Here is a 12,186-nt window from a genome sequence, read left to right as displayed (position 1 = left end):
GCAGACATGGACTGGGTCCATGTAAGCTGCAGAAAGCCGGCGGGAGAACCGCGGAGTGCAGGCAGCCGGCAGGAGCAGCAACGGCACTGGCAGCGGCAGGAGCACCGGCAGCGGCAGGAGCACCGGCAGCGGCAGGAGCACCGGCAGCGGCAGGAGCACCGGCAGCGGCAGGAGCAGCAGCGGCAGGAGCGGCAGCGGCAGCCGGCAGCGGTAGGAGCAACATGGGCACATCGATTCCCGGAGAGGGAAAACACCTGTGCCCAACTTCGCTCCAGCACGGTGAGAAAATTCATTTCTCGGCAGCAGCAGTAACGGCCAGCGCCGAGGCCAAGGACTTTGCAGTGCAGTTGACTGGCTGCAATCTACCACAAGGGACCAGTAATGTGAGTACCAGGGTCGGTCCCAGCGGGGTTTTTAGTTACAGTAATCGCTTCTCGGCCTTTTGGCTAAGATCAAGTGTAGTATCTGTTCTTATCAGTTTAATATCTGATACGTCCCTTATCTAGGGACCATATATTAAATAAAAACTATAGTAGCTGTTATTATCAGTTTTTAATGTCTTATATGTCCCTTATCTAAGGACCATATAAGTAGGAGTGCCCAGAATTGAGGGCATTAGAGTGGGGTTGACCGGCTGCAACGACCGCAAGGGACCAGTACCGTCAGTACGGGGGTCGGTCCCAGGGGTCTAAGATAAAGGAGCAGCCAGGAGCGCTGAGAGCGTTGGAGCCGGGTTAAAGGAATAGATGGAATCAGCTGTGCCAGTTATCCTCCACACCGGCCATATCCACTCCACGGAAGGAAGGACAAAGCTGGAGAAGGAGGACCGTGGAACAGCGGGCAGCCAGCAGCAGCCAGCGGCACTTGGATCATCCGTAGTGGGATCAGCTGTGCCCGATGTCGGCCCCGCACCGGCCAGATCCATGCGGCCGAGCGGTAAGGCTAGACACAAATCAAACAAGGTAGTGGACTCAGAAGGGTCCGACTTTGCATAAAACCGCCGGCAACCAGCGCCCGAGAGGGCTGGAGCGGGAAGAAGCGGTGTATGGAGCCTTGCTCCAACGTGATAAACCCACAGCAGTACCTCTTTGAGGGCTGCACAATGCTTCTACCCCATCAGAGGGGAGCACTGTGGGTCAGTTCTGGGTTGACTTGCAAGAGGGGTCCGCAGAACAAAAGACAAGTGGGCAGCAGTTAAGCCCCACATGGGTACCCCGTGCGGGACCCTAGAGATCTCTAACTCTAAAAAAGAGTAGGCAGGACCCTGATGGGCCAGAGCCTGGTAATACAGCATCCCATGATCCTAACACAGCAGGGACTCTGCTGGACATGGTGGCTGATTACTTTAGCCAAGTCAAACATGGGTAGACTTGGATCCAGGATGGCAATAGTATTACTATATGTCTGGCCACAAACGCCAACAAGAAAAATTTACAGACACTGGCCAGACATCTGCCACCTGGCAACGGTGAGGCATTACAGGTGCCCAGTGTAAACCAATGCATTTGGCAGCATATGGGGACGAACATCAGGAACCAGGACCTCAAGATCCAGAGAACCTTAAAGGGATTGACGGAAGGCATCATAGCATACACCCGCACCCTGGACTAAACGTAGGTAACCAAAGACCATCAAGACGCACTAGCTCTGTTTAGTAATATGCAATATGACCTGAACTACACGTGGAAGGCGGCCATTCAGCCAGCACTGGGACCCCAAAAATGCTACCATTTGCAAACAAAGAACCGTGTGTGGACAAAGCCAAGACACTGGGGCTCATCAAGGCCAGCGCAAGGGCCTATTTTGGAGCATGATACCAGCCACAGGCAAGGCCATAAAAAATGTGGCTCATACCAGTGGCAGTGCCAGAAATCAATATAACCCGCAGGATCCTTTTTTAGGGTATGGCCAGGGCGGCCACCCTGGAAGATGCGGAAGCCTCAACCTCCCACACAACCCCGAACAAGAGATATCAAACCAGAACCTCCTTTTCAAAAAACCAAGGAAATAACACAACCACCGGTAACCATGGAGGTAGGTGGGTGGGGTTTCTTCTGTTACAATAGGGACCTACGATGGTAGGGGAGGTTGCAACACTACAGTTATGTATGGTATATAATCACTACAGATTCATATAATCTCAGCAGTATTCAGGGTTATCTGATAGGATTTACTCATCCCAATAACCACAGTACAACATACACCAGAAGGGCATGTTGTCCTTACATAAACCAAACAATCTAAAACCCACATGGTGCTACAAAAATTGTACACAAAAGGTGTGATTGAGCATACTTTTCATGGAACATTAGAATTGTATCAAACATATTTATTAAAAATAAAATAGAGTAGGGTTGCAGGATTATCATTGATTTTAACCCTAAACACATTTGTTTTAGATATTCATTTTAAGATGAATACTCTTATTATTGATAAAGACTTGGTGTCAGCTGCGGGTTTCTATATGGCAGGCATTGACTCAAAAGAGGAACTTTGGCAATATAGAGCTTACAAAAGGGGCAATCATTAGCCCCAATATTATTTACTAAAATTCTAAAACCAGCTTGGCATTGTTATGTAAACAAAGCCATAGGGTGATGTATTTCCCCCGTTCGGCCCCATCAATGGGGTACTAGGGAAAATTCAACTACACTCGGCATCTGGAATTCTCAGAGTACCCGACTGACCTTCTAAATCATGGTATTCGGTCATACAGGGGATGGTGTTAGAACCATGTTCCCTAATGAACATAGCCAAAAATTATTGATTTATCCAGTGACTGGAGGCAGTCATCCATGCCATAAGACTATGGATTTATTGATTTGTAGAGTCTAAAAGACCCACTACACGGCATTGGGCTGTCAGACAGGACGATGAATCTCATCTCATCTGCACTAAGACTGTCAACACGGAAGCAGTACCTTGGACACATCAAGAAATGGGGCATATACTGCTTGGACAACAACCTCGACCAAAAGGCCAAGAACATTCTGGCCGTATTGGAATTTTAACAAGCCTCCATTATGATAATCGATGGAGCTACAGTGCCATTAATAGTGCCACAAGTGCACTCTCCAATTACCTATCACAAGGAACGGAGCGGCACGCGGTGGGAACGCACCCCTGGTAAGAAAACCAGGTACTCCGAAATCTGGGACGTGGGTGTCGTTTCTCAACATGCTGAGGAGCTTGTAGCTCATAACAGCGTTGTCACTTCAGTAACAGACCAGGAAGATGGTTATGCTCATGGTGTTATTTACCGCACAACAAGTCCAGCCATTAAGCAAACTGAGCCTGGACTCCCTGATCATCTCACCGAGAAACTGGTGTTGTCATACAGGATTTAATAAAAGAAAACAGATCGGGTTCCTCGGGTCAAGTGTTTGAATTTATGGTACACCCATATGGCAAACGACTGTGTATAGCAAGACACATCTAACAATACATAGAATATACTAAGAACATTCGAGGTCAGAGAATGGAGTTGTTTATCTCTTACAAGAAACCGCATGAAAGGGTCACGACTCAAACTATATCAAGGTGGCTCAAATAGGTCCTAAAAATGGCAGGAATAGACACTAATGTTTTAACTCTCATTCCACCAGGGCTGCAGCAACATCCGCAGCATAAATTGTACAGGTACCCACAGACCAAATCCTCAGAATGGCAGGATGGTCATTCAAAAAGGGTTTTCCACAGGTTTTATAATAAACCAGTTATTTTTTGGAGCCATCATTGTATTAAGAAAACATTTTATGTTCAACAAAATAATTTGCCCGAAAGGTTACAGGGCTATGATTCTCAAATTTAAAAAAATGTTATATATTTTTTCGTTATACCACACAACTCTTTGTATAATTGTGTTTTAAAATTACTAATGATGCTCTCTCCCAATACCCAAGGCAGTTTGTGAAGCATGGACTCGTTCCACGGCATGAGGTCACAGAGCTTTGAAATCTTCACGAAGTCACTCACGTGACTCCGAAGTAAAATAGTAAGATTAAACGAGAACTTACCAGTTTGAAGTTTGATCTGTATTTTATGAGGAGTTACGATGAGGGATTTCGTGCCCTCCGCTCCCACCCTCTTATGATCATATCAAAAACTGGTATCTCTTTGATAATCTTACTATGTTAGATCATTATAGGTTCCTGTGACCTCACACCGCTGCTTTGAAGAATGACACGCATGCGTGGAAGCGGGGTTCTTCACGAAATCCCTCATCGTAACTCCTCATAAAATACAGATCAAACTTCAAACTGGTAAGTTCTCGTTTAATCTTACTATTTTACTGTTCCGTGTTGTTTTTTCGCAAAGATGTGATCACACACACACGCACACACACACGCACACGCACACGCACACGCACACGCACACGCACACGCACACGCACACGCACACGCACACACGCACACGCACACACGCACACAACACACACACACACACACACACACACACACACACACACACACACACACACACAAATAAATACACATCCAAGGTCAGAGTTTTATAAGTATAGAGAGAGATAGATGTTTAAAATCGTAAAGAAAATCCCTTTCCAGTGACAGAGGTCATGGGTTTATGGTGATTGGATAAATAACCAACCCGAATAATAAAAAATCATTTTGAATCATTTTTATTCAGTGAGTGGTTAGGATTTAGAATGCTGAATCAATAAGAGCCTTCGGAATTGATAGTTGTAAGAGAAAAACTGAAAAGATACATGGAAAATATGTGAATGTGTTATTACGGGATTGCTTTTGAAAAGAGGCAGTACAAGCATTATGGCTGAATGCGCTGCGCTATTTAATTAATTCACGTCTTTTCATATGAACAAAAATATACTCTGTTGCTGTTGGTGCAGATAGGAGGGTGACAATTAGTTAAGCATTGAATACTTGATGTTTGACACCCCATCACTAATCCTTTTTTGATTTGATTTATACTTGGGGGACATAAATTTAAAAAATATTGTTACTTCAAAATTGTGGCAGGATATATGGATGCAGATTAAGAAACATATTGGACTCATTAATAAAGCTATTTGGGGAAAAGGAATGTTTTAAAACAATCATCATAAAAACTCTTGAAAGTTTTCAGGAAGGAAATCAAAAAGCATTTAAAAAATGGAAGACTCAGCTTCAAACAGATTATTGAAACATCTCAATGGGCTCTTATTTAAATCTTTTGCGTAAAGCTGGATCTTCTGGCAAACATTTCCCATTCATGTGGGTGTGAATTACACTTGGGAGCCCTGCCTGCTGCAGTGTTGGGAAATAGACTGCAGAATTAAGTGATATCACATTCCCATAATTATAGGATTATTATGAAACTCCTTGTCCCTGTTTCATTTAGATGCAGAAATTGCACAACTAGAGAAGTGGATCACTGCCAAACATCCCACGCAAGTGCTATGGTGAAACTGGAAGCCATCTCAGTTAGGACCACACTGTGGATTTTTTTTTTAATGAGCAGTACATTAAAGTCACTTTGAGAGATAGAACAAAGAAAAGAAAGAGGCCCTTCAGCATTCAGCCATGAATGTCAAATTAAACTGATCTCCTCTGCATGCATTTGAATCATAGCTTTCCATTACCTGGTTATTTGTGTGCCTATCCAACACTCTCTTAAACAGCACTATTGCATCTGCTTTCACCATCACCCCTGGCTGTGGGTTCCAGCCACCCACCACTGTGTAAAAAACTTGTCCTGCACATCGGCTTACATTTCCCCCCCACTGACCTATAGTATTTGTCATTGCAAGACAAGTCAAGAGAGTTTATTGTCATGTGTTCCAGATAGGACAATGACATTCTTGCTTGCTGCAGCACAACAGAATATTGTAGGCATACATACAGAACTGATCAGTGTGCCCATATATCATAGAATATATATACACACACATAAATACACAGATAAAGTACAATAGGCTGTTATAGTTCAGAGTTTGTTTGAAGTTGTGTTTAATAGTCTGATGGCTGTGGGGAAGTAGCTGTTCCTGAACCTGGATGTTGCAAATTTCAGACTCCTATACCTTCTACCTGAAGGCAGCGGGGAGATGAGTGTGTGGCCAGGATGGTGTGGGTCCTTGATGATGTTGGCAGCCTTTTTGAGGCAGCGACTGCGATAGATCCCCTCGATGGTATGGAGGTCAGAGCCGATGATGGACTGGGCAGTGTTTATCACTTTTGGCAGCCTTTTCCGCTCCTGGATGCTCAAGATGGCGGCGCTGGCTTAACAGCTGCGGCCCACCTGCAGTCCGTCTGTTTTTTTTCTTTCGTTTTGTTCCTTGTCATGTTTTAGTTAATGTTGTTATATTAAGTTGTATATGTATGTGGGTGGGGTGGGAGAAACATGCTTTGGCCTCTTCCTTCGGGGGGATGCAACTTTTTCTTCGGTCGTATCCCCCGTCTCCGTCTGCGCCGAGGCCTAATGGCGGAGCTGGCGGCATCGGAGCTGTAGCAGCGGCAGCAGCGGCGGAGACCTGACTTGGTCCTGGAGCTGTGGCGGCGGCAGCGGCAGCGGTAGCGGAGACCCGACTCGGCACCGAAGCCGTAGCAGCAGCAGCGGCAGCAGTGGCAGTGGAGACCCGACTCGGCCTCGAAGCTGTGGCGGAGGCGGCGAAGACCCGACTCGGCCCTGGAGCTGTGGCGGAGGCAGCGACCACCCGCGGAGTTTGAGCCGTCGCCTCGGCGCAGAGGGAGAACAAAGAGGGAAGAGCCAGAGACTTTAAGATTTTGCCTTCCACCACAGTGAGGAGGTGTTTGGTGAACTCACTGTGGTGGATGTTAAATTTGTGTTGATTGTGTGTTTTTGTCATTTTTTTAATTATATGTATGACTGCAGGGAAACAAAATTTTGTTCAGACCGAAAGGTCTGAATGACAATAAACAAATCTAATCTAATCTAATCAAGTTTCCAAACTAAGCCACGATGCAACCGGTCAGCATGCTCACTACTGTGCACATGTAGAAGTTAGAGAGAGTCCCCCTTGACATATCGACTCTCCGAAATCTTCTCAGGAAGTAGAGGCGCTGATGTGCTTTCTTTATAATTGCATCAGTGTTCTGGGACCAGGAGAAATCTTCGGAAATATGCACGCCCAGGAATTTGAAGTTCTTGACCCTTTTCACCATCGACCCGTTGATATAAATGGGATTGTGGGTCCCCATCCTACCCCTTCCAAAATCCACAATCAGTTCCTTTGTTTTGCTGGTGTTGAGAGCCAGGTTATTGTGCTGGCACCATTTGGTCAATCGGATGATCTCACTTCGATCTTTTAGAAACATATAAAATTATAAAAGGACTGGACAAGCTAGATGCAGGAAAAATGTTCCCAATGTTGGGCGAGTCCAGAACCAGGGGCCACAGTCTTAGGATAAAGTGGAGGTTATTTAAGACTGAGGTGAGAAAAAAACTTTTTCACCCAGAGAGTTGTGAATTTATGGAATTCCCTGCCACAGTGAGAGTCACTGAATGGATTTAAGAGAGAGCTAGATTGAGCTCTAGGGGCTAGTGGATTCAAGGGATATGGGGAGAAGGCAGGGGACGATCAGCCATGATCACAATGAATGGTGGTACTGGCTCGAAGGGCCGAATGGCCTCCTCCTGCACCTATTTTCTATGTTTCTATGAAACTCTGACTCGTCCCCATCAGTGATATGCCCCAAAACAGTGGTGTCATGGGGGAACTTGATGATGGAGTTTGCACTATGTCCGGCTACACAGTCATGAGTATAGAATGAGGACAGCAGGAGGCTGAGCACGCAGCCTTGAGGTGCTTCTGTGCTGATTGTTATCGAGGATGTAACATTTCCACCAATACGAACAGACTATGGTCTGTGAATGAGGAAGTTGAGGATCCAATTGCAGAGGGATGCGCAGAGACCCAGATCTGAGAGCTTGGTAACCAGCTTGGAGGGGATGATGGTATTAAATGCCGAGCTGTAGTCAATAAATAACAGCCTGACATATGAGTTTTTGTTGTCCAAGTGGTCCAGAGCGGAGTGGAATTGGAGCAGTGCAACCTGGGATAAAAAGTCTAAACTGCTTTCCTATCTGGGCGTCTCATAATTTTAATCTTCTGTCACATCATGACTCCAGCACTCCAGAAAAAAACAATCCAAGTTTGACCGACCTCTACTCCTGGCCGTCCAAAGGGGGGGTGCGTTGGGTGCGACAGCACCCCCCTTTTTTTCCCCCCTAAGAAAAAATCACCAAAAGCAAAAGGAAAAAAAACCTCAACTTTTCCACTTTGGAAACGCCACCCCCGCAGGGCTCATGCCACCCCGCTAGGCCCACGCCACCCCCGCTAGGCCCACGCCCCCCCCGCTAGGCCCACGCCACCCCCGCTAGGCCCACGCCACCCCCGCTAGGCCCATGCCACCCCCGCTGGATCCACGCCACCCTCGCTGACCCAAATGAAATGAAAAATGAAATGAAATGAAATGAAATGAAATGATTGAAATGAAATGATTCAATTAATTGTCATTGTCAGTGTACAGTACAGAGACAACGAAATGCATTTTTAGCATCTCCCTTGAAAGGGAGACACAGGGCGTCGCGGTGTGCCCGCGCCTGCCGCCGTAACCCGCTAACCCCCGCTGTGTCCCCGCCACACCCGCTGGGCTCACGCCACCTTCATCCCCCCCGCCCGCTGGGCCTGCGCCACCTTCATCTTCGCCCCCCCCCGTGCAAGAAAGAGGGGGGGGTGTGAGAGGGGGAGGGGGAGAGAGATGGGAGAGGGGAGAGGGAAAGTGGGATTATCTTTAGTGAGATTGCAAAATTATGGTAGGTTTTAGAGCTATTATATTTTCTCCTCCATATGAATAATATTAAACAATATCAAATAATATCAAACAATTGGAACTGCTTTCTTTTCCTTGATAACAATACTGAAAAATATGAATTCCATAGTTTGTGACATAAATCATTATATACAGATGTAACATTTCAATTTCGAGATCGGGGGGAGGGGGGGAGGCGGGGAGGGAAATATGCGTCAAGCCAATAGCCTAATCGTTAAAGAGTTTAAAGATATCCTAATCGATAAAGAGATGAGAAGAGGAATCAGAGCTGCCAAGGAAAGGTACTCTGAAAAAATTGACGACCAAGTTCTCAGCTAATGACCCTTCTTCAGTTTGGAAAGGCATGCAAGAAATCACCAGCTATAAGAGGTAAGACCCCCGCTCTTTGTACGATCGTCAGCTGACGAACGACCTGAATGAGTTTTACTGCAGGTTTGAAAATCAGAAACGTAACTCTGTAAGGCAAGGATTACTGGTCTTAATGACTACAGGCTTGTCGCACTGACCTCTGTAGTCATGAAGACCGTTGAAAGGCTTGTGCTGGCCAAGCTGAAAAATATCACAATCCCCTTGCTGGACCCTCTGCAGTTTGCATATTGGGCCAATAGATCTGTGGATGACGCAGTCAATCTGGGCCTGCACTTCACCCTCCAGCACCTAGACCACCAGGGGACCTATGCGAGGATTTTGTTTTATTGATTTTAGCTCTGCATTCAACACCATTGTGCCAGAGCTACTACGCTCCAAACTTTCTGAGTTGACTGAGCCTGAACCCCTCTGTGGGTGGATCACCAGTTTTCAGACAGACAGGAAGCAGCATGTGAGGCGGGAAAGCATATCTCGGACCCGCAAACGCTCAGCATAGGAGCACCGCAAGATGCGTACTCTCCCCTCTCCTCTACTCTCGCCACACCAATGACTGCACCTCCACAGACACCTCTGTCAAGCTTCTCAAGTTTGCGGATGACACAACCCTGATTGGACTGATCCAGGATGAGGATCTCTGTACTCGTTTCAGTTTGACATCTTTCCTATAACACAGTGCCCAGAAATGAACACAATATTCTAAATGCGGTCTCACCAAAGTCTTATACAACTGCAACATGACCTCCCAACTTCTATACTCAATACTCTGACTGATGAAGGCCAAAGAACCATGCAACCATCAAGCATTCCTCTGCCCACCTGGCTAATTGATCCAGATCCTGCTGCAATCTTTCACAACCATCTTCACTATCTGCAAAATCACTCACTTCTGTATCATATAACCATATAACCATATAACAATTACAGCACGGAAACAGGCCATCTCGACCCTTCTAATCCGTGCCGAACACATAATCTCCCCTAGTCCCATATACCTGCGCTCAGACCATAACCCTCCATTCCCTTCCCATCCATATAACTATCGTCAGCAAACTTGCTAATGTTAAACTGCTAAACTGTTCTGTGACGTTTCACAGAGTGCTGGAGTAACTCAGCGGGCCAGGCTGAGTATAGAAGTTGGGAAGTCATGTTGCAGTTGCATAAGAAGTTGGTGAGGCTGCATTCAGAGTATTGTGTTCAGTTCTGGGCACCATGTTATAGGAAATATGTCATCAAACTGGAAAGAGTACAGTGAAGATTTATGAGGATGTTGCCAGGACTAGAGGGCCAGAGCTATAGGGAGAGGTTGAGTAGGCTGGGACTCTATTTTATGGAGCACAGGAGGATGAGGGATGATCTAATAGAGGTGTATAAAATCAAGATTTGAATAGATATGGTTGAGTCTTTTGCCCAGAGTAAGTGAATCGAGGAGCAGAGGACATAAGTTTAAGGTGAAGGGCAAAAGATTTAATAGGAATCTGTGGGGTATATTTTTCACACAAAGGGTGGTAGGTGTATGGAACAAGCTGCCAGAGGAGGTAGTTGAGGCAGAGACTATCTCAACATTTAAGAAACAGTTAGACAGGTACATGGATAGGACAGGTTCGGAGGCATATGGATCAAACGTGGGCAGGTGGAACTAATGCAGATGGGACCTGCTGGGCCGAAGGGCCTATTTCCACACTGTATCACTCTATGACTCTATCTTTCCCTCTCAACCCCATTCTGCTGCTGCCTTCACATTACCTCTGACACCCGTATCAATCAAGAATCTATCAATCTCCTCCTGAAAAATGTCCACCGACTTGGCCTCCACAGCTGTCTGTGGCAATGAATTGCACAGTTCACCACCCTCTGACTTAAGAAATTCCTGCTCATCTCCTTCCTAAAGGAATGTCTTTTAATTCTGAGGTTGTGGCCACTGGTCCTAGACTCTCCCACTAGTGGAAACATCCTCTTCAAATCCACTCCATCCAGGTTTTTACCAGGCTGGGACAGACGGCAACAGCTTCACACTGTGTCCCAAAGCGTGTGTCCTGTCCTGCATCACCCAAGGCAGCAGAGATGTTATAGGAGAGGGCAAGCACCGTTGCAAAGTAGCTCACGATGGTTTGGGTAACATTCAGGAATGTCTATGCATGGCACATCATGAATATTACTGAAGAACGGTCTTGACCCGAAATATAATCTATACCATTTCTCCAGAAATGCTGCCTGACCCACTGAGTTACTCCAGCACTCTGTGACATGTCAACTATCCATATTCTCCATCGATGCTGCCTGACTCGCTGAGTTACTCCAGCACTCTGTGACATACCACCTATCCATGTTCTCCACAGATGCTGCCTGACCCACTGAGTTGCTCCAGCACTCTGTGACATGTCACCTATCCATGTTCTCCACAGATGCTGCCTGACCCACTGAGTTACTCCAGCACTCTGTGAAACGTCACCTATCCATGTTCTCCACAGATGCTGCCTGACCCACTGAGTTACTCCAGCACTCTGTGACATGTCACCTATCCATGTTCTCCACAGATGCTGCCTGACTCGCTGAGTTACTCCAGCACTCTGTGAAACGTCGCCTATTCATATTATCCGCAGATGCTGCCTGAACCACTGAGTTACTCCAGCACTTTGTGACTATTTTCCCTTCACCCATCTGCCCAAGCCCACTCTCCCCCCTCCTTTCCTATGTTCCTTTCCACCCATGAACCTCTCTCTGCCTTTACTGCATCAAAAAATCCCAGAATATTATAAAGGACATTTCCCACCCCGGACACTCCCTGTTTGACCTGTTGCCATCAGGCAGACGGTACAGATCTACAAGGACAAGGACGAACAGACTAAAAAACAGTTTTACCCCACTGCTATAAAAAGCACTAAATGTAGCCGCCATGGAACGCAGGGGCGAGACATACTAAGGGACTGTGGTACACTGTGAAATCGACAGAAGGATGGAGGGTTGGGTGTTTATGCATGCTATTTTCATGATATTTATTTTAGTTGTT

General features: G+C 46.3%; 1 pseudogene; it reads left to right on the top strand.

Annotated features, from left to right (window-relative positions):
* The first annotated feature begins 426 nt into the window (after window positions 1–426).
* Window positions 427–595, top strand: LOC129696786 (U2 spliceosomal RNA; annotated as a pseudogene).
* The last annotated feature ends 11,591 nt before the right edge of the window (window positions 596–12,186 follow it).

The sequence above is a fragment of the Leucoraja erinacea genome, chromosome 4, assembly GCF_028641065.1.
Source record: "Leucoraja erinacea ecotype New England chromosome 4, Leri_hhj_1, whole genome shotgun sequence".
In the NCBI taxonomy this organism is placed as follows: Eukaryota; Metazoa; Chordata; class Chondrichthyes; order Rajiformes; family Rajidae; genus Leucoraja; species Leucoraja erinaceus.
The sequence above is the reverse complement of the archived record's forward strand: the minus strand, read 5'-3'. Positions and strand labels throughout refer to the sequence as shown.